The sequence below is a fragment of the Rhea pennata genome, unplaced genomic scaffold (assembly GCF_028389875.1).
Source record: "Rhea pennata isolate bPtePen1 unplaced genomic scaffold, bPtePen1.pri scaffold_23_2, whole genome shotgun sequence".
Taxonomy (NCBI): Eukaryota; Metazoa; Chordata; class Aves; order Rheiformes; family Rheidae; genus Rhea; species Rhea pennata.
The window spans coordinates 101,346-128,339 of record NW_026907676.1 but is presented as its reverse complement, the minus strand read 5'-3'; the positions used below and the strand labels follow the sequence as shown (position 1 = coordinate 128,339).

Here is a 26,994-nt window from a genome sequence, read left to right as displayed (position 1 = left end):
TTGTCTAAAACTCCACATTAAAATCACAGAGATTCATGCACACAGGGTGCTGCCTACAGCACAAACTCCCATCCCAAACTGGGCTTCTGCAGGGCTCTGGCAAATGCAGTCCCCTCTCCCCCATAGAGAGCAGTTCCAGCCCTAGGCACCTTCTTAATTCCCCCAGCACAGCACCAGGCTGTGACCAGGACTGCCCCAACACCGCTTAGCGCCCCCACACAGTGCAAGATGGATATGTGGCTTCTCCGAGATCTATCACAGAGCACAAATGCTCTTCAGCAGAGGTGAGAGCAAGTACCCAGAGCTGACACAGCAACAAAAAAAGACAGCAGGACAAGTTCATCACATCACTGCTGGAGCTGGTGGTTTGTACGGAGCAGCCACTCAATAGTTTCCAGCAGATAGGCCACACTGTAGTGCCAAGCAATGCTCTGGAAGATGTTGATGTGCTCCATGAAGATCTGAGGGGGAAGATACCAGTGAGGGAGGGCTGCCCAGCACACCTCATGCATGAGCCAGGGAAGATGGAAGCTGGAGGGGACAGGGGGGAGAAGGCCAGGCCAGGAGAAGTTCTGCAAGCTGGTCAGGCAGGACTGCCTGGGTTGAGCACAAAGCAACGAATAAACAGCCAGAAAGCACAGAGAGATGAACTTGTGCCAGATGGGCTGAAAGGGACAAGTTATCACTGGGTTTTTCACTGGCTATTACAGAGGAGCTGCTGGCAGGAGGCTGCATCTGGTGGCAAGATGCACACATACCTGGGAAGAAATGGTGAGGGCAAAATCTCCAGCACAACTGCAGTACACAGGCATAGGTGTCTCCTTCACACCATGACACTTCTTGCACACCTAGAGGCAAAGGAGTTTTAGCTGGGATAGCAGACAAGGCTGAGCAGCTCAGTCCTTTGACAGGGCTCTCTGGGGAGACACCACTGACATCAGGTCAATGGGTCAAGCCTCAGCCAGCCAGCAAAAGGCTGCAGCTATGTGCTGAGAAGAAGTGGGGAGCGCTTGAGGCAAACTCTCCTCATCATATCTCCACTGCATCACATCAGTCAGAGAAGTAAGGTTGGGCTGCTCGGTTTCAAGGAGCAGAGAGCAGCTTCAGCCCTCCTGCTGCAGCCTGCCACATCAAGGGCAGGCTCCCGCAGCACGGCCACCCAGCACTCATCAAGTCCTGCAGCAGGTAGGCCATTAGCTTCTTCTGCAGCGCTTCCACCAGTGCCATTTCAATGGAATCCGAGTCATACTGGGCCTGGCAGTTGGAGCATACCCAACTGGGCAGCACTGACCCATCCGAGGGGCAGAGAGAAGGGAGATGAACACAAGTGTGACTCTTCCCAAGAGAAAGCATGGTGCAGCCTCAGCCCTCGCAGCCTAACAAGAGCATTCAGAGAGCCCCGAGTGCCAGGAAGCCATAACCAATTTCGGGAGGGGATAAAGCATCAGCCAAAGCACCAGCACACCTCAAACTGTCACAGGCAGCTAGGAAAGGGGATGAGCAGAAAATAACCTTGAAGGGAGGTTTATCGCTGTCATGGAACCAAGCAGACCTTCAAAGCAAAAGGACTGAGAGAGAGAGAAAGATGGACAACATGTGAGTGAATGACAGGCCGAGAGCACAACCATGCTAGGGCCTCTGGTGTCCCCAAGAGGGACTTAATGCATGCAGCCAGGGCAAAGGGGATTTCCTGGGAAAGGAAGGCTGTACCTGCAAGAGGGCAGGGTCCTTGCACAGGTCCAAGTCCCTGCAAAAATTGCACTTCCTGCAGATGACTTCAGGGAGCATGTAGGAGCAGCAAGGGTCCTGAAACTGGGCTTCTTCTGAGAACTCACCCACCTCAATGAGGCGCAGCAGGTCCCGGCGCAGTTTGTTTACTTGGTTAGTTATACTGGCATCCAGGGACAACACCTACAGGAGACAGTGTTAGGTAAGGCCACCAGCAGAGAAGACGGTCCTCACGGGGACTCACTCTGATGCGAGTGCTAGCTGGGCAAAACAAACTGATTGTAGAATTGCAACAGATTCTTAAAAAAAAAAAAAAAGAAGAAGAAAAAAAAAAGAAGAAAGCACAGCCCACCCCACTAACCTTGTAGACGTATTTGATGAACTCTAGAGCTGGGTTGTTGAGTGGCAAGTAGGAGCCAGGTAGCACTGAGAACATGTCTGAGGGCTCAGTGGCATTATGGGAACCAGCCATCTTCTTCTGGATCTTCTGAGTGACGGTGAAGAAGCTCTGCGTGAGCTCGTTGGTCACATAATCCTGTGAGAAAGTGATCACGCCTGGAGAGGAGGAGCAGAGAGAGCTCTTGAGCCATATGGAAGCATATGGGGACAGCAAGGTGGGCAGCTCTCTTCCTGCTGCAGGACTGGCCCAGCAGTGCTGCTCACAGCTCTCCCATGCCTAACTGTCGCTAACTGTACTCACCAGGCATAGCTCCCGTCTCTCCCAATGCCTCCTGGGACACCTGGCTCGTGGCCCTCCTCTTGATGGGAGCGCTCCGAGGGGCATTGTGCTGCAGCTCCTCACTCCTCCTTCATGCTGTGGTACACAGCCACAATGTAGGCTGCAGAGACACGTAAGAAAAGCTCCAGATGCAGTCCACGATGGGAGAGTGGCACAAACGCGACTGTGCTTGTCGACTCTCCTGGGGCACCAATGACTAATCAGGAACTAGTGACCTTCTTCCCCACTCTGAGAGAGTTCACACTGGTGCTGAAACCACCCAAACAATGATATTTACAGACATGGAGGTGGTTCCTTCTGTATCACATCCAGCACAGTGCAATCTTTGACTGTAAGGGGTTCTTTGGATCAACATCAGAACCTTCTCAGTAGCACAGAGAGCTTCAAGAAGCTGTGGGGAATGCTGTGCATATGGTTTGGGCAGCAGCAGGGTGGGGATAGCTCTAATCACCAGAGGAAACATTCAAAGTAGGACCAGGCGAGCAGCAGACTGCACTCACCCAACACAATCCTGAGGAAGCAGTTCTGACAGGAGGCAGCCTGGCGGAGAAACTGCACGATGTTCCAACTATTCTCTAGCAAGTCCTCCACATTTGCTTCTCCATCCTCCTCCTCTTCTTCCTTGTCCTCCTCTTCCTCACTGTCCTCATCCAATACTTGACTCTTGCTAGAGTCCTGCTGGAATGGAGCACAAGCCATGCCCAGGCTTTCGGTTGGTGATGTCGTAGCAGTTCCCTATATCCAAACCAATAGCTCCCTGCTCAACTCAACCCACTGCACCCCTGTCTCTGCAGGACTGAGCACTTCCCATCTCTTACCTCCCCAGAGTGGACGCTAGAACGCACTCTTCCCTTGATACCTTCGTAATTTGCTGGATCCATCCAGAGCAGGAATTCCCAGCAGCGGCAGAAGGAAATAGTCAGAGAGTGAAAGATCTCCTTTGAGTGGATGCTGGAGGCAAGAGACTGCAGTCACACACAATGTTGGCATCTTCCCTAGCTAATAACCTTCTCCATGGGAGGCAATGAGGAGCAGGCGATGTTAGCAAGAGTGCAGTTCACTTCTCACATCCAACCATGCTTCAGCAAATGGACTCAGTACAGAAGGCTGCAGAGCAGTCATTAGCAGAACTAAGGGCTGCAGAGGAATCATACCCACGCTTCAACTGCCTCTTGTGTCAAGATGCCTGTCTTAGGAGCCTACACATCATAGTATTCTAGAGACGCCTGCTGGATCACATCAAAACTGATACTCACGCTGGAACCTTCTTCCATGTCATTGATGTGATGGGACTGTAACACTGTGTTTACAGCCAAGCTCTGAATATCCGGCTCCAGACACACTGTGAACAAACACAACCTGTCAACGGGCAAGCAGGGCAGAGAACCAGCAAGGACACAATCCCCTCTCCAGGTATGATGAATGCACCCACTTGCCAGGACTTTCCACAAGTTGTAAGAGCTCTTTTTTACAGGTCTTGCTGCATCTACCGAGTGCAACATCAAGATATTCATATCAGGAAATGGTGAAAGCCTATATGGTACTGCAGCAGCATGGGAAACCGTGCTGCTCTCCAGACTGCCACACACCTTGTATTACAGGCTTTAAAGGACACTTTTGGCACATGGCCAGACCTCTCCCCTCTCTGGCTGTGATGCTATGTATGGATGGCCCCATTCACTGCACAGCTAAACAGCATAGCACCTTCCAACAAAACTTGGATCTACTTCCGCTCCAGGGGCCACCAGCTTTTTCTGGAAACTGCAGCAGAGGTGCTCAGAAGAACTATCAGTCAGCTTGTTTTGCATCACAGAAAGATTCATCCTAGCGACCACCAGAAGTGATCTTCTGAATGCTGCTATGAGAGGCCACAAACTAGGAAATAATCTGTATTTAAATGCCTACCTGCATTTTCTTCTATTGCATACAGGACCTTCTATCCCCAGGAGATGCCAATTGCATATATCCTGTCCAGATCATCATTGCTCAACTTCTGAAGCTGTCAGCAACTGCAGAACTGCTCAGATACTCTTCTGCCACTGCAGCCATCCTTCTCCTGAGCTCATGGAGGAGCACTTAGCTCTGCTCCCACTCAGTGCTATCCTACCTGTGGAGTAGCAGCCAGGGTTGCTTATCTCCACTGAGGCTCTCTTGTCAAACTCCATAACTAAACGGTTATCATCAGCCTCTTTACCCCCCAGCTCTGGGCGGGCCGTCGGTGAAAGCCACAGCAAATGGTTGTGGCGACGGAGGTGGCGGGAGAAAAACAGGTCAGAACCAAAAGGTAGACATGTCATCAGGGAGATTCCCAATGGGGATGTGGTAATATCTGAGGAAAGGAAAGAGGTACAGTCATCGGCGTAAACACATCAACAGAAGAACCGTGCCAGCATCATATTTGCTTGTCCCAACAAGGGCAAAAGCACAGAAGGTGAAAGCATCTGGCCTCATCTTGGCCTCAGGCTCCCGCAATCTCCCTTTCCCACCCAACAAAGTAACCTCTCTAGGGGAATGTGGCCACCTCAGGCACCTGCCCTCCTCAAAAGCCTGGGATAGGCACGTGTCCAAGTTGAGGCAGTGGCGGATCACGCGGCAGGCTGCACGGCGCTGCCAGTCCAGGACTGAATAGCTGACGGCATCTGTTACTCGGACAGGGACCAAAGGAAACTCCTCGATGATGGGAATCCCACTTGCCAGTCGTTTCAGGTCCCAGTTAGACTGCACAGCAAGAAGTGTGGGGCCCCGGCGCTCATCCTACACAAAGGAGGAGAGGACATGCCCTGCTACATCCCTTCAGCCGGCACCTCTGCTCAGCAGGAAACCAGCTGTGTGAATGAGTGCTCACATGCCCCATTCCTGTAGTGGTCCCTGGTCCTCCACACAGTAGAGACAGTGTACTCAGAGTCTCTTGAAGCACCTCCCACTGAATAACCAACTCCACAACTGAGAGCTGGGGTTTGGGGGTATGATCTAGCCTCACTGCTTGCATTGCGCTATGTAAGCTCACCCCAGGCAAGCCAGAGCCCGCAGGCAACATCCATTTTTACCCTTCAACTTTGGAGCACTAGCTGTGTGCAGAGAGCTATGCTTAGAGGCTGCTTGAACTGCTGGACCAAGGCCTTCCATGCAATGTTTTCCTCCTCCCAGGTACCTGCGCTGACAAGGTCTCAGTGGGGACCTTCCTCATGCCCTCAGCTCATACCTTGCAGCCCTGCAGGAGCCGCTGAATGGCTCTGTAGACTGTCTTGAGGTTGGTCTCAGCACGCACTTCAAAGGTGTGCTTGTCTGGAAGCAGTAGTTCTTCGCCCACTTTTTCCAGCACAGCACTGCGCTCCGATGAGTACATGTTGGTGAGGTTTGGCATCTGGCTGCTGCGTACCTGTACCAAATGCAAACCTGAGCAGAGGGAACAGGGTTCAAAAGAGACAGGCTCCAGGCTGCAAATTTCAAGGAAGCTCTTTCCTCTACACATCACAATGCTTCACGTGACAGTTGAGGAAGAGACCTGCTTGGTACACTTCAAAATACGAGAATCCCTGCTGCACAGCAATAGAGATCTGTGTCTGTGCAAAGAAACCGCTCAGCTCCAAACCGCTGCCTGATCCCCTTGTGTTCCCTCCCAAGCCTTTAAGCCCTACTCTTACCGTGTCCAGCACAAACACTGCAGCTTTGCGCTGAGAGGGGATGAAAAGGCCAAAGAGAGCTTTGTTGCCCTGGGAGCTCTGGTAGAGGTAGATGTGGCGAATACTTCCTAGAGACACAGAGCAAACATGCAGCATCAATAGTATCTTCAAGCTATTTGGTCCTGGGTACACAGACAAGCCTTCTCCTAGGGTGCCTTACCTGGCTCCAGCTAAGTAAACTGAGCCAGAGAGCGCATTTCCAGGTGTTCAGTGTCAAAAGTGTCAGCCTCTCGCCCTGTGAGGTGTCTGACAAGCTGCCTGCTGACCATGCACACGCAACCCAGCTGGATCAGGGCTCAGAATAGTAACAGCACCTGTAGTGACAGGGACACTCAGATAATTCTCAAGCCACCAAGTTTTGAACTGCTTAACGAATCAATATCTTCATTAAAAGCAGGCATCCCAGCTGCCCATCTTCATTTCAGACTTACAGCATTAGAAGCGCTAGTACATTTAATCTTGGTCTCACTGCTTTCGTATGTCTACTACTGAATACAGTTTAGGTTCTTCTTTGCTCTTTCTGAACTTTAAAAAGTGGTATCCTATCCTTCCTTCTGGAATACAGAGGTTTTATCACTGCACCCTGGCCTATGTACATGCCACATGCTGGGGTTTTCCTCATCTTTACTCGAAAGAACTCCCATACCTTTGCAGTTCAACTGCTAGCAAGACGGTTCTGGTTTGGTTTAGAGGAAACTCACTCTTCCCATTCAAGTGCCATCTTTTCCCAGAGTCTCCTAATTTCAAATAAATCTAAACCTCTTTCCCCTAAGGGGTTGGAAACCAAACAAGTATCTTTGCTCATATAAAACTGGGCACATTTCTGAGAAAGCTACTCGAGAGGGTCTTTCGTTTTAGCGTCTTACTAACTTGTTTCATTTTGAGCTCCCATGCCTCTACCTGTGCCATTGGTACACAGACCAGTCAGCTACCACTCAGAACTCCTTAAAGGATGAGGAAGGAAAACGAGCACCTGGAAGCATTACCTGAGTCTCATACACTCCCTCAACGTCTGGAGCAGACAGGTCTGCATTGATTTCATTGATGTGCTCTTGGTACATGTCTTCAGGGACTGAGTAGTCGTAGAGATTGTAAACCAAGTTTGAGTGGGGCAAGATCCAGTTCACCTGCCAGGAAAACAGACACACTCAGCAGGGCACCTTGCTTCAGGCTGTGCTCCTCCCAACAGCAGGGGAATCTTAAAGGGCAGCAAGGAGTTGTAGTTTGAGCCAGCCTTATGTTTCCAGAAACATGCTGACTCAGGAAGCAATCTAGCTGCCGGTGCTGGTCATTCCTAAGGCAGTTAGCGGGATTTATGCTTTGTCCACATTGCAGTAACTGTCAACCTGCTTTCTGGTCAGGCTGAGATTAGCAGCAGGCAAAAGGGACTGCATTAAGGCGCATTAGCAGGGCTGGACAGGGAGGTCTTGTGAGGCAAACTGCCCGTAGTATCTGCCCGCAGTGGCTGGAGCAACTTACATGAATTCAACCAGCTGTTTTCCCTTGTAGAAGCAGCAGGGTCAAAAACATGACCCCCACCTTCCTGTAGACAGCTCCCTCCTCCGGTTTTGCAACACGCTGATTGACATAGAATACTCTTGGGATGCTCAGTCTGATACAGTGCAGGTCGCTTCCGATCACTGCCCACAGCCTCAACAAGCCTGCCTGGCTGCTCTCAGCAATCTGCAGGACAGGGTGATTTAAGTTAGCTTTGCTGGAGAGATGCAACCCATTCTTAGCTCTTACATACACACCATGGAGCACTTCTGGGATCTTCAAAGGCTTTACTACCTCTGACTTTGTTCTCCAAATAAGGAGCAATTGGTGACCACAAAGACAGCAGTGGACCCAAAGATTCATTGCTCTCAGCTCTGGCATCTCCACGTCCTGCTATTGTCCTACAGGTACAGTGAAAAAAATTGTTCTGCCAGAGGAAACGTCAGAGCATGAATGAAGACAGCTCTGACTGATCTGCAGGCAGCACATTGCATTGTGCTTCTGAAGGGAAGAGGACACCTGGTAAAGGCTCAAACACATCTCTTAGCTTTGGGCTAGCATTAGCTAACAAATTCATGCCATTGTCTGACTTTAGCCAAAGCATTTGGACATGCTGGATTAGGTGTCCCATCTCCAGCTCATGGTTACACACAGAGTCAAAGGCTGCATGTGACCTTAAACCAAACAAGACTTTTCTGGAAGATGAGAAGTGTCACAACAAGAGGCTGGGTCTCAGATAGCAGAGGCAACCAAGCATAACAAGAAATTAAGAAAATGCTTGGATTGTACCATCAACTTCTTCATGCTCGCATTGACTAAATCTAGGATTCAAGGCACACTTGCCCAGCTCCTCAGCTGAGCTTACCCCACACAGGCTCTACATAGAAGTCCCAGATTTGCAATCAAGCACGATCATTTGAGGACCTCATTTCCTTACAAAGCTTCTCTGAGCCTGAGGCTATGCAGTCCCACATGACCTTGAAGGAGGTAAAACTAAAGTAGGATTGAGGTTAGCTGTCCCTGAAGTTCAAGGTTTGACTACAGGTATTGCAAACATGAGGCACAGGGCACTGAACAGGCCTCTGTGAGGGGTTAAGAGTGGGCCTGCCTTGCTGCCTGGTACCTGCACAATCTGCCAGGGCAAGTCCAGGATGCCGCGTGCCGTCCTGTACACGTAGTTGCTCAGTCCTTTGGAGAGGGTATCACGGATTATGCCTCCGCCTGTCATCACTCCACCATCCTCCGGGCGCCGCTTCTTCCGATGCTCCTGGTGCTGCCGAGCCTGCAGCTCCCATTTCTTCTTGTGGTAGCACAGCCAGACCAGTTGTTCTTCCTAATCAGAGAGAGAGTACATGAACAGGAACCACAGAAATTAGCACGCATCTCCTACACATGAGGATCAAGCAATCTAAAGCCGAGCCCTTCCACCTTCAGATCCTGATCATGTTACTGGCATAGCTGTAAAGTTGCCATTGGCCTGACTTTCTCTGCTAGTGGGACTCTCCCGGTAACATTTCCCTTTGTAGTTTTCAGTCATAGAAGCGCAGATGGTTTCAATAAACATACAGCTTGCTACGCCCTGTTCCCTAGCTAGCTAGGCAGATGATCATACTCCTAGGATGTTTCCTGGATTCCTCCTGCCCAGTCTACTTCACTTACCTTAGTAGTGCCCATGGCAGCAGGTGGGTCCAGGATCTCTCGCCAGGACTGTGACAGTTCCAGATACTGGAACATCTGCTGGCTTTCCTCTGCCGTACGGACCCGCTTCCGTTTATTTGCAACTGGAACCAATGGCTGAAGGGGCTTAGCAGCCCCCAAATCCTCTACGTCTCCAATCTGGGAGCTCGGTGTTCCCCCCTGGTGCTGGTTAGCAAGGACCTGAGAGAAACGACAGCAGGAAGTTTTGGGTGCTGAGGACACAGTATCAGCAAGAGAGGCCCACCAGCACAGCCAGCTCCTTTCTCTCACTCTTATTACCTGTCTCTTGTCTTCAGAAGTGAAGAGCTCATTCATTTTCTTTTGTCTGTACACTCCCCGGAGTCTTCTAGCTTGTGAGACATGGAACAGTTCTCTGAGATCAGCTCAAACAGCTCTCAATCAGGCATGTTGGCAGCCTGAAAAAAGGAACAAGGAAAAGAAAACACTATCAGGAACCTAATGATCAAACCTCATTGCTATTATATACATGGAACATTTAAACCGATTGATATGGCTGTCTTTATGAGGAGTTTGTGAGCAATCTCTGCTCCAGTTGCCAACATGACCTATGGAACATAGAGATCATGGACATGAGGTCTGCATCAAAACTCCTGCTGTGAATGCAATACTTTGAAATGATGTTGTACGGCAAACTTTTAGTGGGCCCAGCTCTGTAGTGCCAGATGCAAAATACAAAGGGGAAGTGCTCCCAATAAACTCCCAAGCAGAGCAGTCGCTCCGGCTTTTCATCTCTCCTGCTCCCCGGTTTGAGGCTCTGTTTTCTGGCATTGTCTCTGCTCTTGCTGGTTATTTTAAAGCTAATCTCTTCTGGCCTCCTCAGAAAAGATTCTGCAGGCAAATGGTTCTGCCATCTTCTGTCTCAGTGAGTGGCTCTAGAGAAAGTCCTTGGTGCAAGAGGGCCACCACGCTACCTCTGTGAAAGAGGTGACTGGAGGACAACGCTTACCCACAATTAAGCTGTAACAGCTGACAAAAGTGCTGTAACAACAGGTCTGGTGCTAAAAGACCCTAAAGAGCAGCCCTAGAGAATCAAAGAGGCAGAAATTACATACAAACAGTCATCAGAGGCACAACGGACCAACCATTCTCGACAAAGTCCATCCTCCCTACAGTGTTAGGGTAGCTTTGACCTTCTCTGGCCCCAACCTGGCAAGACAAACATGCAGGGGATGCATATCCTGCAAACCCTACACTCACCTTGCTCTACAGTACATCCAACCAGTAATCAGCCACCTTGGCTACAGAGGCAGAGACCTCCTCCAGTGTGGTGCCTTTCAGAAAGGCCTCAAATACAGAAGACTGGAATATCTTCACCAACTGCAGCTCTCCCCATTGCTTCACCTCAAACCCTTTCAGTTCAGCCAAGGATCCATCTTCATTGAAGACTGCATACCTAGGATATAAACCAGCTTTTGCACAAGCTCTGTGCCAAGGAACACATCTCCCAGGATGCTGCTTACTACCCTCCTGCCAAAGTACTTCTAGTATTGCCAAACCAGGCAGCCACCAGGTAAATTAATCCAAGCTGTGGGGCTCTGTACTAGTATGATCTAGGCATATTTACACAGCTAGAGACAATAACATCATGAACTACTTCACCTCCAGCTGCAAAAGCACATCAGCCTCTGCCCCCAACTTGCCAATTCTAACTGGCAAAATGTTCTTAAATGCATACAAATAAAGGGCAAGAAGCGAGAGTCAGGGTTAGAGGAGTAGAGAAGTGGAGTGAAATACTAGGAAAAGCCTTATACAGGAGAATGAAGCTTGGTTTGGAAAACAGGAGGGGACGCTGGCAAAATGGACTCAGAGGAAACTGGACATCGCTATCGAAACAACTATGACAACACACTGCCCTCTTTTTTTCTGTCGTGTTTCTTGGATTTCACATGCCTGCCAATTATTTGTATGGCTCAATACAACCATCACAGGAAGCTTCAGTGGAACAGAGGTGAGACTCAAGCGTACATTGCTTTGTCACCCCTCCTCCAGGCAGTCTTTTCTTCCTCAGCTGGCAGCGGTACCTGCCAGCCAGCTCCACACTACTGCTCTTTCCACTTGCAGAGTGAGCAAGAAATAAGTGCACTTGCTGACATCCCAAGAATCACAGGAAAAAATCGAGGGCCCCTGAGATAAGACTCCTATGAGCAGAGTTCATTCAGTGCTTGACATCCTCTTGACTTCTGTGACAGACTCCCTTGGCATGCAAAGGCACTCACAGTGGATGCTGGAGTTCATCCAACAGAGACATTCAAGCAGAAACAAACATAGTCTTGTACGAACAGAGAGTGCTGGAGGACAGTGACAGTATTTTCTGAACCCAGACCCAGGTCTGTGGGCAGTCCTCTCGTGATTGCTCGTGCTCGTATTTAAGCAGGCTGCATGAGAAAGTCAGTGAAGTCAAGTGCAATTGCTTTTCTATACCATGATGGCACTGGCAAGATCCACTCCTTCCCCTAGATGGGGATTAAAGTGGAAACCTCTGGGAAAAGTATTACTAGAGGTCTGTAAACTTGAGAGAGGGACAGACAGAGATTAGTGAATTTAAAGAGAAAAGATAGAAAGAAAAATCAAAGTTTGCCTGCGCATCTCAGAACCAAACAGGGAGACCATGACTAATCAGAAAGTTTGAGAAGTGCTGTTTTACTGTTATCTTCAGAAATTTACTGTCAGAGTGTGTCAATTAAGGCCAGGGCATAGCTGGATTCAAAGACTGATCTCATGCAAGGAACTTGCCGTTTAAAGACAGCATGATCTCGGTGGTACGCAGCAACAAGCAAACCAAACATGCTGCCAGCTCCAGAGGACTGGCAACACGGGGCAAGGACTAACACGCCTCAAATGTAGTCAAGGAAAAGGACCCTCAATCCCTTCCCTTGGGGAAGTGGTGATTTTTCAAGCTTTGAACTCTTACCTTTTCTTCAGCTTCTTGCCCTCCTCCTTGGACGCTGGGAGGATCATGGCCAAGTAGGGCCCATCCACTTCAAAGAAAATGCTGTTCTCTGAGCGTGTGGCATAGGTGAGAGAGGCTGGGTCCGCCAGCTCCTGGTACTCATCATTTGTGAAGCCTTCCTGCCGGCACAGCCCCAACAGAATAGCCTCACTCAACAGCTCGGCTGATTATACGAGCAGATAGCCCCCAGATACATCATCCTGTCTGAAGGGATCACTGATGGCCTTTCTTCCTTCTGGATGATGGGAAAGATCAATCCCTGCTCCCCTGAGGGAGCATAAATTACCCTATCTTAGCAGAGAATAAAGTATCCTGATTCCTTGTGACCAAGCAACTCCTTGGAAACCTACAGAACAATTTAGCAGGTAGGACTCAAACACGGGACCTGAAGAAAAGTGCAGGAGACTCTAAAGTCACTTCTTTTGGCTCATAGCCATAAATGTCTGAGCAAGCACAGCATGGGACCTTGTTGTCTTGACTCCTACTGCTTCAGGCAGTCTATGTACAGAAGCAGACACCAACCCTGGTCTCTTACACTATACCCTCTCTGCTCTATCAGAGTCTCTCCTTCCACTCAAACGCCAGTTTGAGCTATGGGCTGTGCAGGGCAGAGAGTAGCTGTGTAGCAAGCAAAGCTGTCAGCCCCAACGTCCTGCTCATTACACAGGGGACCAGAGACAAAAGACAGGCTGTCCTCTGGGCTGAAGCCAACTCCGAGAACAAAGATGCATACTCCACTGCCAGTAGAGCTACTCCCTTCACAAGAACTGCCTGATTGGCTTGCAGGCCTACAGAAGGCTAAAACATTTTCTTCCCTTTCACTGTTTTTACCAGACTGTACAGCTGGCTGGTACAGATGCCAGACTCACCTTCACGGGGATGTTCAGCATGGCACCTGGGTAGCAGATTGTCACCTTCGGCTTCTTTGCATTGGTTGACTCGATGACAAAGTTTTCCGGGAAGCTGTTGGGAAGGACACACCAAATCCCATCTCTATCCAGTTCTAGAGGTCTCCTAAGAACGGAAGAAAAAAAATCACCATCAGGAAGAGATTGGAAAATATGCCAAAGAATTGTTCTCTGTCCACAAGTCAGGCAGAGGCAGTGTCCTTTCTGCAAAGGAAGTCCTAGTCATACAACACCAGTTGCATTAATAAGCCATGGCAATGTCAGAAACCTGAATCTCCAGAACACCAGAGCTTCCACTGATTAATCCCACATCTATCCCACTGCTCCTCTTCTCTGCCAGTCAAATTCTGCCCTTACCCATCTGCTCACACTACATACAGGAGAACCTTTCTTCCTCAGCTCAGCACATACTCACCCAAACTGCTCAATCAGCTCCCTAGCCTGTGTGATCATATTTGCTCCAGTGAAGCACACAATCCCAGCCATTTCCACAGAGTACCAGCAAGCTCTGTGAATGGAGGAGGGACAGTCAAAAGGCTGCAGTGCTACCTCTTAAGCACAGCTGCGGGGAAGTGCATCAGGTCGTACAGAAAATAGAGTCTCAGGGCAAAAAAGACAATCACAGCAGCCCTCAGGAGATCATTTTCCTTTTCCTTCCCTGTGATACTTCAGGAAACCGCACACCCTGAAGAATCACCTATAGACAAACCCTGCCATTCATTGTCAATGCTACAGGGCCTTGTTTAGCAAAAGTCCCTGCTAAGGGGACTAATAAATAAGAAGTCATTAGTAGGAACAAAAAAAAGTGTTACAGGGATCACCTATCATCCCCCTTGTGCTTCGGAAGCACATTAAGAAGGTGAGAGCCTCACTAGAACAGCTCTGGTTTACAACACTCCTTGCTGGAGGACTCCAGCAACGACCACAGGTGAGACTCACCCTTTACGCATGACATAGCCATAGAAAGAATTGAGGACACACTTGTGTGCCAGCTGCAGGGAGTCATAGAGGATTTCCATATTCTTGCAGCGCTTCGCTTCAGAGGCATCGCCTGTCTCCACAGCCGCAGACAGCTTTTTCTTCCACACCTGATGGCAAGAGGCAGAGTCAGGACAACCCCACATTCCACTACAGGCAGTACCAATAGCCAGATATTCCCCCCACCTCAATCCTAATATGACACTGTGATCCTAGAACAGTATCAGTTATTAAGATAATTCCTCTTTCTTTCTGCTCTTTCTTTTGCATTTGAGGGGGAAGCGTTGGGCATAGGCATTATGCTATATTATGGAAGAATCTTGCAGCATCAACTGTAACTCACACCCATAGTTAGAATTACCTAATCCCAGCAGAACTGCCATCCTACATCAATTCTGTCACACCACCTATTGTGCTGGCAAGAACTAAATGCTTGCAGCAAGAGATTAGATCGAGACTAACAGCAGAACCATTTCAGCAGAAGAGGCCTCCCAGCCACCTCCGTGATTCACGACAGAACTAGCAATAACTGCAAAGCAAATAGCTCTTTATTAAACTCTTCCAGAGACAGAGTCCCAGCGTCTTGTCATTTCTTTCAACATATTAGCAATTACATTTCAGTCTCCTCCCTCTGCCATAAGACTCCAAACATTTGAGAACTAGAACATGCTGCTTCTTTCTCCTAGAATCAATCACTTCTTAGCCTAAGATCAATTGTTTCTCTGCTTGTCTCATCTTTCTGTTTGAAAAGTACCCTACACTGAACACAAACCAGATCACAAAATAGTTGAGCTGAGGATTTTCTAGATCCAGTAAAAGCCAAAAAAAACCCAGCTGTTTTCTTTCCTAGCACTGAAAGTGATTGCATCAGAGAGCTAGGAACCACTGTGGCAGCAGCTGTTTAGGATTCAGCAGGGGAAAAACCTGCACTTGCACCAGAGCTGTCAGGAAAGCTAATATTTCTTACTGACCATACAGATTGAGCAAAATGATCCTTTAGGGTTCAAGTTTTCAGTGAGAGGTGAGGACCTTCTAGCTTTGGCAGCACAAATAAAACAGAAATTCAAGCCCAGTACCTCATGCAGCCCCTTGAACTCACAGCGACGGTCTCTGAAAGCTCGTACAGTGTCTACATAGAAAGAGTTCTCTCGCTGGCAGATGGTGGTGACACGCTCCTCCACCTTGGTGACGTGGATCTGCTCATAAGCCTTGCGGCAATAATCTAGTAAAGGGAATAAACAGAGAAAGCTTTCTCAGAGATCAGTGCCCCACTATGGATGGGAAGGATGAACACAATGGCATCGGGCAAACCACACAGATCCACAGATCTGAAGCTTTCAAGGCACCAGTCTGAGAAAAATTCCATCAATGCAAATAAACATCATACCTAGGAAAGAAAGGAAGCAGACCTGCTACACAGGCAAGGGGAGGAAGATACTAATATGGGGAGAAACAGCACCTCTCTATAGAGATGCAGAGGTGTGTGTGGGAAATAAATTGCCCATGAGGGCTCATCCACAAATTCAGGCTCTGCTCAGAGCCCCCACTAGCTAGATGCTTCTGCTGAGCAGTACCACTTTAGGAGCAAAAAGTGAAAGGATATCGACACATGTGTTTCACTGACATGCTTAATGAGTGCTCATTAAAGAACAACAACAAAAAACCCCAAACAAAATATCACCTTTCATGTGTCTCAGCTCAAATACATGACTCTCAGTGAGAAAAGAGAAACACTGAGACAAAAAACAGCACTTGCCTCCTCCTCAAAAAACGTACAGGAATTGGTTGGGATCCTAGGGGAAAACTGTTGCAGCATGAAACTGAGATCAAATTCAGTCTGAGCCAGCAAGAACTAAGTAGCCCCAGACCTGAGAGACAAGTAATTAATGATGTGTTTGTAGTCTAGGCAGCAAAAACCTGCTCCAGATAATGCCATTTATTTTCACCTGCCAGTTGCTTCTTCTCATACTTGGCCTGCTCTTCACGGCAAAGCTCGTGGAACGCCCGGGGTGCTCCATCTGGATACAGAGGAGGAAACTTCTCAGGCTCCAGTCGTTGCTGGATGCGGTGATACTTGCTGCGGCTTGCAGGCACTGCAAAGGAACAGCAACTAGGAGCTTTCCAGGGGAGGAACAGGAAGCGGTCTCTGTGTCTTCAGCTCACACTGCAAGCTCTATCCATGCTGCAATGCAACAGGGAACTTGACAAAGCAGACAGCAGAATTACACTTACTCAATTCTCCTCTCCACTGCCAAGTCATCCGGCGCTGACGATTAGCACCTGGCTTGTTCAAGTCACAGGCAGCACACGTGGCCTCATCCACCACTGCTGAGGGCTGGACACAGGTCAGACACACCCATGTTAGAGAAAACAGAACTGTCTCCAGTGACATATGCCAGAAGGAATCGATGTTGGGTACTAGAAGAACACAAATGTGAACATCACAGAGGTGACGTTCAGTAAGTTTTCCTTTCTAGAAGCTTTTCAGAACACAAGTTACAGCAAGAACAATGACTATTCTTTGGAAGAAGCCAGCTAAAGCTATTGCTCTACCTTGGACAGACCTTTCGGCTCTGTACACCTGGCAACTGTAACAGCCTGACTGGATTTCAAACCGAGCCTTATTTTATCCCCCTGTCCAGGGCAGAAAGTTTATTGTTTGCCGCTAAGGGGATCAAATCGGAGGGACCTCCTAGACCATCTGCAAGACAAAACAGAAAACACCTTCCTGACTGGACTGAGGTTACCCACCTGCAACCTGTTGGTCAGAATGATGTTGGGGTACATGGCCCCTACATCTAAATGGTAGATAAGGGGGCATTCAATTCCATTAGGAACATCCTTCAAGGAATTCAGCTTGACTTTGATTTCATCACAAGCCTCCGGGGAGATGTAAAAAAGTAAAATTCAAACAAGAAGGAATTAATGATGCAGTCACATACGCACTATATTTGATCCTTTACTTCCGACATGCACAGAAACACCTGCCACTGATTCTGGGGAACAGAGGAAGAGTATGAAAAACTAAAGGAATAGGATTAAGAAGAGTGGCAGCGGCGAGTCTTCTTTAGCCACCAATCTTTAAGGTTTTCTTTTGGACCTCCAAGGTAGGTTTCAGCTACACTGCAAATGTCTACAGATAAGTTTCTCCTGTCTCTCTCCATGGAGTATAAAATGAGTCTAAACAGGCATCTTTAACATGTGGTGTCTCACCAGACATATTCAGGATGAGAAAAATCAGCCTTGCCTCCAGCCTATGCCAGTTCTTTATTAATATGGGAAATAAGGCACAGATGTACATGGGGCAGAACTCAAAGCTGAAGAAAGTTGTTATACAACACCAATATGTGTGCACAGGACCCAGGCTTGCCTAAAGAAATGTGCTGCAACTCCACCCTCACAGTTCTGCTCTCCCTGGAAAGCCCAGTCATGCCTCTGGCCCTGCAGGCTGAGGCAGGACAACAGACCTCCTGGAAGTTGGTGACTTGATCCAACGGCAAACCTTCTTCCTCTTCGACAGCATGCCGGAGCATCTTCTCCACATGCTGCACCCGGAAGTTAAAGGCAGAAGGATTCTGCAAGGATACAGGAATGATACCGAGACCTCTTCTAGCCCTGACACCCATCCTCGCACACTGCCCAGGGAAGGGGGGCAGGGGGTGACAGCTTCTGCAAGATTATCCATGCTCCAGCGTAGCTTCGGCGATCTTTGAAAACAGGCTCACTACTTAGCAGAGCATGTCTCAGTATGGGTAGAGAGCAATTCATCTCATCTGAAGGGCAGATGGCTGAAACAGGTCAGCTGAATGGCATCTTGAAATGCCCCTTCGTTCACTGATCAGCTCCGATGTGAGCAGGCAGATAATGTTGGCCAATTAGCTGGCCTGACCTCCACAGCCAACTTGAGCTCTCTAGAACTGAAGGACGGTGGCTTTCTGCTAAGAACCCTACAACTCACAAAAGTCTACACCACTGGCACTAAGGCAAAACACAAAGCAGAGAAGAGATGGTGGCTGCTCCCCGGCCCTTGGAGTTCTCCTGCAAAGGAGGCTATATAGGGCAGCTAACAAGAAGAGAAGATTGCATGCATGTTCCAGAGTGCAACACTTATGGGGCTGACCTAGCAGTCAGCTGCTCACACATCTAAGGCTCTAAGGGGCCAAGGATTTAGATTTAAGGTCCTTCTAAATTCACAGTGCACGTTCCCTTAAGATCATTCACGAGATTAAGGCCACTAAAATAAGCAGCACTGAGGTGTGGTGTATCACACAGCAAAGAGAGAAGTTGCCTCTAAAACTTACAATCTAGACAGTAGCACCAACCAGAAACAGGTAAAAGAGGCCAAAAGAAGCTTGGCTTGAGTGGGAGAAGGACAAAGATATAATCCTGATGAGACAAAAACAGAGTCATCTCTGCCAACAACCACTCGCTCAAAGAAAACCAAAAACCAAAAAAAAACCCTCAACCAACCAATAAACAAAGTAAACAAACCCACACAAAAGCAATGAACCACTCTCCTTGCTGTAACACTGTCTTTACCCAATAGCCAGGCTGAGGTCATGAAGAGCAACTTCTCCAACCCTTCCCACCTAAACTCTAAGCAGGTTCATACACTCAAGCCATAAATTAGGTATCAGTTTTATAACAGGTATTGCTATTGCGTATCCCCCAAAAGAACAGAGGATGGTAATTCCAGTTGGAGGGTTATTCCCTACTGCCATGTTCTCCAGAAAGAAGAGAAAGAGCATCATTGCATTACCATTTTAAAGCCTCTGTCACAACACCTTGATTGTGTCCTTACCTTTTTAAAGCGGCAAGGGATGTCACTGTGAAAAACCCCAGGTTCCAGAGCTTCCACCTGGCCTCCTACATACGTCTCCGAGTCCAGCACGTGGCCATCATCTGTAAGTTTGTTGAACTCCTGCTCCTGCTTGTTGCGGAAGATGATGTTGGCGTGATAGGCCTGAACCATCAGCAATGCCTCACACAGTGTCCCAGAACCTTTCTTTTCTTAACACCTGTAAAAGACAGACATCAAAAACTGGACTTAGAAAGAAGCGCTGTAAAGGGTGCTGCTGGAATTAGGCTGGCCTTATCACCACATCATTGAACTTAAATGTCTGATTTGGTGCCCAACATGATGTGTTTATTCAGGCAGTATTGAAGCCCAAGGCAAGAAGGAGCACAGTAAGGAAACAAAACCAACTCCTTCACTTAGGCTACCCATAACTGGTCTATGGAAAAACAGCTATGACTGCTGTACTGCAGAAAGGAAGCGCATTTGGAGACTACTTTCCCTCCTTTCCTTGGGAAAAACTATCCAAACTGTAGAAATTAGTTCTATTGCCAATGTGTCACTGTTGCGTGAAGCATGCAGCTCTCTGCCCAGAAAAGAAATTGTTTCAGGCATGCACTCACCTCATCAGGCTCCATGGGAAGGATGGTGCACAACGCGAAAATGAAAGGGTGCACATACTTCATATACATGTAATAGGTAGCAACTGCATCAGACACCGAACAGGTGGCCAGAGTCTGTTGAGGAGAAAGACAAATCAATCCCAGTCACATTTAATACAGCAGTTAACACGTACAACGGGAAACAATGAAAGGTTGAAATCAGCAGGAAGATGCAAAAGGTATATTTCTGCATACAAACATCCCAGCATGTAAAGAGTTATCAGCTGGCTTAAGACGACATTCTGCTTTAACCCGAATTACATAAGCCAGCTCCAAATTAGCAGAAATGGGGAAGATGAGCTCACTGCCACATATCCGCACAGATGCCACTCCGGAGTGGTCAGGAGGCCACTCTTGGCCTACAGAGATCTCCAGGGCTTCGGCAGAAACCTCATTAAGGTGTCTCCTGGACACTAGCAAAGTACTGCTCCGTTGCAATGCCCCGAGTACTACCGTTTTGCAGAAGTGTAAATAACACAAATATACAGTGCAACGCCAATGCCAGAAACACATCAAGGAAATTCTATTCTTCCCTAAGCTTAAGTTCTTTCAGGTCTCTGAAATTCAGCAAGATACACTGACAACTTCTCAAAGACACTGCATTAACTTGAAGGATTTCACAAAGCTCTAACTCAATGGTTCTCTAATACTGCAGATGCCCAGAGATACAGCACCGGGTGGGAATACCTGAGGCTCCTCCATAGCCATCCGGCACATCTCTTCAGGGTCCAGCTCCACTGCATCGTAACCCAGTTTTGCTTTCGCTGCTGCTTTCAGGTTGTGACTTCCCACCGGCAGGTAACTCTCTCTCTTCACCCACCTAGACAGAATAATGAAAATGCCAGTCTACGAAGAGACAGCCCTGCACTTCAGAAAGGGCTGCTACGTACAAAAAGATCTGGATTACTCTAACAGGGAAAGGTGAGAGCAGAACATCCAAGTGCAGTGGAATAAGAAGCTGCACAGCTTTAGACAGTCTGCATATCTACCCATGCTCTTAAATCCTGACTCGTACAAATTCTGCTATTCAAATCATTTCTATTGCTCAGATTTTTCTCAACCCTCATACTTCAGAGACTTCAAAGATAAACGTTTAAACACAGGAGGAGGTATCAGCAGGACTGCAAAGAGAGGCAGTTGTTTTCCAGAGTCTGGACACTGGTCCAATGTGAAAAAACATTCAAGTCACAACTACCAAGACAGACAGCCCTCTCCTGTACACACACACACACACACACACACACACACACGCACCCTTTCTTTTCCTCTCTGTGCTAGGCAGGCTGTTGGGTTAGAATATGGCCCTGTGCCCACTACAACGGTTTGGTCTTATCCTGTCCTTTTACCTGCTATCCAGGACAGTTCTCAAACTCCCAATGACAGCCACCAGCAGACTCTATAAACAGAGTTAGTCGTTCAGGCTAGTGTGGGCAAGACGTAACTTCTGTACATAATGGCACACAACGGAGTATGGAGTAGAAGCAGCACAACCAAAGATGGGGGTGCTAGTCCTTTCCTAATAAGATGTAACCCATGATAGCAGTGCACAGAGATGGAAAAGGGACAGTATTCAAATACATCAACTGTAGGCATTTTATACAAATTTAACAGATAAAGATGCATTATACGGTACAGACGCAGCATTCGGTACCTCAGACAATCCATGTGGATGCACTGCGGGGCTTTGTACTCTCCCTGGCTGCCCTTCTGAAATCCAATCTCCTGATACATATTAATTCCATGAGCTGCTGCTCTTGCTTCCACAAAAGGCCTGTGGAGAGAGACAATGCAGAAGAGAAGAAATAAAGCAGTCCCTTTCCTCCACCCCCTCCCCACCCCAAGGGTTTCAGGATTGCTTTCTTGTAAGCTACTTAATGAGGAATTTTTCTTGTGAATTCTCCTTTGCTCCAGACCTTACCCATGAGAGCTGGCCACAGGGAAAACTCCCTGTAGGGCAGAGCTACTGCAAGAAGGAAGCTGCTTGCTTACATCCTATACCAGGAGGCAGAACATTATGATCGAGTTTCCCTCGCTCCCCAAAGGCTTGGCTGCTCTGGTCTCCCTATTGTTCTGCAGTTCTCTTTTGACACTTTGCCTGTTCTCCAGTTACTGAGGTCATCAGTGTACAAACATTGCCAAATCAACAACAATCTAGAAGTAGCTCAGCAATCCCAGGACCAACTGATGAGACTCTATAGAAGTTCGTATTTCAAAGCCAATAAACAGAGCTCTGCTCAGGAAAAAAAAAAAAAAGTTCTGAATTCCACCTCCCCCTCTTCGACAGTCCTCTGCAGGCTGGCAATCCAAGACTCAGCCCAGCACTCCAGATAAAGAGCACATAATCAGGATGTAAACAGGTTCCCAAACTGGCTGGATAGTCTGCGTAGATAAGAACGCATGTGGCCGCTATGTGACCTCCAGACAAAGGACATACAGGCTGGTACCCAATCTCACCTCATGGCCTAGACAACATTTCCTTTTAGAAACCAGGTTAGTTTTCATTCCTGATCTTACCAGTCAAAGAAGTCTCCATCGTATGTGACAATGATAGTAGGTTTGGTCTCCTGGACATGTTCAAACCGCCTCTGCATTAAATGAGCCTAGTATGCAACAGAGGATTAAAAAAAAAAAACAAAACAAAAAACGTCTCCCCCACAAACACAAACACTCAGCAAATTCACCTCCTGCAGGCAGGCACTGGATATAATACAATTGATGCAGTCCTTCCCCTCTGCTCTTGACCTAGCTAGAATCTGATCTGCCTCATCGTCACACCATGAAATGAAAGCATCACCAGCACCGTGACTGTCCGCTGTGCTCCCCAAAGATACACTCTATTGGGTGATAAGCTCTCTTTGGCCTACAAGAGACTAAGGCAGATAAAAAGCAGCCTGATTTCCCAAGTAGAACCTACTTACCTCATCTGGTTCATTAGACACAGGATGGACCCTCACACTCCGGCTTCGGAGTAAATTCAAAGTCCTCAATATCCTCACAGACAATCTCCTTGTTTGTGATCAGATAGCCCTAGAGAGTTGACAAAGGAAGAGTTACTGAGGACTCAGATCCCTGCTACACCAGGGACACGTTCCTGAACAACCGGAACACACTGCCTAAAGGATGAAATAGTCTTCCATCGATGCGATAATCCTTGCACAGCTTGATAGGTAGAGCTTTTGTCAAGTGGGAACGGCTCTTTGGAGGTCACCTTCTGAACAATTGCTTACAATCACCTAAAGGGTGCCAAAAGGGAGACAACTTAAGGACTATACTCTCCAAATTACTACTGCCCCTCAAAGGGGCACCAGTAGCCTTAGCTGCGTTCTCCAACATACAAAACGAGGAAATCCTTATGCATCATTCAGACTAGACTTCAATTTTATTTCCACAGCCATTACATATAGACCAAGCAACTAGCAACAAAGCAAGCCAGGGACCAGACCGCCAAAGGTGACATGCTCGTTTGCTGTCTAGCATTTTGCTCCAAAGCATGAAGAAAAGAACTGTTGTTCCATTACCTGCCCATCAACCACGTAGGAGATCATCATGATCCGGTCTGTCTCTGCATCAGGAAACTTCAAAGGGAGTTTGGTAGTTTCAATGTCAAAGGCGAGAACAACCGGATCCTGAATATGACCAAATACATTAAACTCAAATCAGCTTTAGAGTATGATTTAACGAGCAGTTCTCATTAGATTAACAACTAATTTACCTAAGTAGGTTTATGCACATCTCAGACCCAGCAGCCTTGACTGTAGGAGACAAGGTAGCAACAGTGGTACCCACTGATAACCAAACAGCAAAATTCATTAACAGGAGAGAACGGAATAACAAAAGCTTCTCTTTAATGCAACAACCCCCTTCGAGAAAGAGAGTCATCAGGATTGACAGCACGTGAGGAAACATTGCGCAGGCAAAAAACACTTATTACCTCTATGCCTTTATAATAAAGGTTTCTTATGGCATTGGATTTATAAAGCATAACAACGAGTTTAAGAATAGTTGGGCACCCCAGGAATCACCTGGAACAAATGATGTACACCTCTCAGTTGGGCAGGAAGTGCTCACTTCACTAGATTCCTCTTCCTTTGAAATGGTTCAACTGAAATCAGACATCAGGTGTAGGAAACCAAAGAGAAGATTGGAATTCTCATTTGTACTTTTTAGTCTGTGTGACTAGGGGAATCCTAAGAAGCCCATGGGCCAACCATCCTAAGGAGACCTCTTTCCTTGACAGCATAGACGTATAGACATCGCTCGCCTGGTCTCGCTCTCTGTTTTTCCTCACAGCAGGAGAGATCTCCTTCCGCACCTTCACCAAGTCCTCCACCACGTGGAAGGATAACTTAATGTAGTTCTGCTTAAGACCCACCAAGTGATTTGGCTACAAAGCAACAAGACAGTGCCAGCTAAGGGTGGAAAAGAGTAATGAGGGAAAGGGGAAGACTGCTAACAGTAAGAAAGCGTTGGAAATGCAAATTATACTGGCACACATGGAAGAACTGGCCAAAGAAGAGGTAGTAATTGGATGGAAAGACTAGGAGTGAGAAGAGATGCTAGCAAGCACGTAAGACAGCGAAGAACATATGAGCTATGCCAGTTCACACCAAGGGCCATCTTGTCTTGTTGTCTGTTTCCAAGCGCAATCACCAGTACACACCCAAGAAAGAGTAAATGTATAGTATCCCCCTCTGCCACAACACTCTTAATCTCCAACCATTTCTAGCTCAGGAAGTTTCTTGAGCATCCTGTGAAAAAGACTATGTGCTGGAGCAGAACATATATTTTATTTACTATTACTATAACAAGCAACTACTATCAATAAGCAATAATTAGCCTATTCATGATATGCAATGCAAACAGTGCTTGAAGATTAAAGGTAAGCATACTGCTTCCCTTTACTGCTTAGCCCCTTTCTACTCCACTTGAGCTCGAAAGAAAGAAAGAAAGAAAGAAAGATTAGGGTTATTCAATAGTACAGCATGCAGAGGAATACTGACCAGATCCAAATCTTCTTTGGGGACAGTTTCTAGCTCTGAAATGTTCCCTTGAAACTTCTTGGAGAGGAAGGATGACACTTCTTGTTCACAGCCCTGCAAAGAAACTGGAGAATGAGCAACAAAGCCAGACACTTTTCCAGAGGAGAAGACAGGCTCACAAGAGGTTCTGGTACTAGTGTCCTAGAAGATGGTTGGTCACAAGGCCTCTCAGCTTACTGGGGGACCCTTCAAGTCAAACCTGCCCTTGTCTCTGGGACCTCGGCCACTAGTTTACTCAAGACCCCACTTGCCAGTGCGCAGCTTCCAAGTCCATACTCGCCTTCTGGGTAGCGATGTAGAAATACGGCTTATAGGGCAGGGCCACCCAGGAGAAATCAAAACCGGTGAACATTGTGCGACCCTGCAGCCAAGGAGAGAAACCAACCCAATGGTTCCCAACGGAAGCAACGGGCACTTGCTTCCGTGCACTGCCCTTGCTGCGCGTTGCTGGCATTTGTGCGCCACATACACATCCCTGCATCTCTGCAGCACCCACATTGGCCCCCAAGGGTCCCGCGGGGACCCAGGGTAGGGCAGACAGTGCTGCTGCCTTGTGGGTGATGCCTGGGGCCCAGAACAGCCAAACCGGTGGGGGCAGGCAGGACGCCCAGCCCGGGCACCAGCGCTGCGCTGGAGGAACGGGATGCACCTCGAAGCGGCTCCCATCCTCCGGGATGAAGTAGTAGTCCACAGCGCTCACCAGCCGCCGCTCCTCGTCCAGCACCTCTGTCTGCACATGCACATGGCCTGTTACGACACACGACCCCCCCCGCCCCCTCCTACCCCAGTCCTACCGGGTGCCTGTCGGTGACACCTCCCCTGCCCCAGTCCTACTGGGTGTCTATTGGTGACACCTCCCCTCACACCCAGGTCCTACCGGGTGCCTGTCGGAGACATCTCCCCCTCTCGTCAGTGACATTCGCCCTCCGTCCTACAAGGTGCATGTCGGTGACCCCCCCCATCGTTGTCCCCCCTAGTCCTACCAGGTGCCTGTGGGTGACACCCCCCGCCGGTGACATCCCCCCCCGGCCCAGTCCTACCGGGTGCATGTTGATGAGCCAGCCCGTGCGCTCGCCAGGCTCCGTGGGCCGCTCGAAGCCGAACAGTGTGTCCAGCCGCTCCGTGCGCTGCGAGCGCTCCAGGCGCTTGAGGGAGGACAGCGAGGAGCCATCGTCCCTGCAGGACGCCGCGCCGCCAGCCACCGCCCAGTCCCCGCCGTGACCCACCACCCCCTCCCCCCCCCCACCTCCCGCTGCCGCCTGGCCCCAGTGCTCACTGCCCCCCCCAGCCGCCGCCGCCGCCGCCGGGCTCCGCGCCGCCCCGCAGCACCATCCCGCCGCAGCCGGAGCAGCCCCGCGCGCTGCCCCCACCTCCCGCGAGCGGGAAGCCTGCCAGCCCCGCCTCCCCAGGGAGAGCACCAATCAGAGAGCGGCACCGCAGCCAATGGTTGCTCTCTTCCTCGACCTCTGCCCCGCAGCACGGCGGCTGCGCTGGCCACGCCCCTCGCGGCACCTTCCCGGGCAGGCCCCGCCCCCGCCCCGGCTGCCGCTGCCGCGCACGCGCCTGCGCGGCAGCGCCCGGCGCGACCCGACCCAGCCGGGCGTGTGGTGGGGCGGCGGCGCTGCGCGGGAAGCGGCTGCTGCTCCTGAAGCGGCGCCGTCGCAGGGGCAGTTGCGTGTCATAAGTTACTCTCTTGAAGGTCAATTCATACAGAGAGTTTGTTAAATCATGTGAACAATTTATTTAATTAAGTAAGCAGCCACAAGCAAAACAGCGCTGGGCGGCCGGGGAGTCTCAGCTCCGCCAACGGCGCGCGCCTCCTTCACACACAGTCCCCTTTTTATAGTCTGCATTGTAATCTCCCGGTGCGTCCCGCGCATGTGTGAGTTGCTGGGGGGGTCGTCTGAAGCTCTCTGGTGGTCGTGGAGAGGAAGGCCGTGGTCGTCTTCTGTCTCTTTATTTTGGTTTGTCTCCTTGTGAGTGATCACAGGGGTTTGCTTATCTGTTGTGTTGACTCCCTTTTGGGATGCTGTTCTCTGAGAAAATTACAGGCGCCTGCTTATCCTTTTTTTATCCTTTTACCTTCAAAACCTCTGAGCAGCTTGTTGCTTACTTCAGCTCTTCATAGTCCTGCAAGATAGCTAGGGCCCCGACACCGGTTCCACAAGGGGTCATATAAGCTTTTGTGCTTACCATAATTTATTTGCCTGACACCATGTCTCAACCCTGATTGTTGTAAAACCTCCTCCTCCCCCTCCATCGGCTTATTCCTCCTTCTAAACAATGAACAAAGAGT

The 26,994-nt window shown here is 48.9% G+C and overlaps 1 pseudogene; it reads right to left on the bottom strand.

The window, feature by feature from the left end:
• Positions 1–116: 116 nt before the first annotated feature.
• Positions 117–26,380, bottom strand: LOC134154322 (DNA polymerase epsilon catalytic subunit A-like; annotated as a pseudogene).
• Positions 26,381–26,994: the final 614 nt, after the last annotated feature.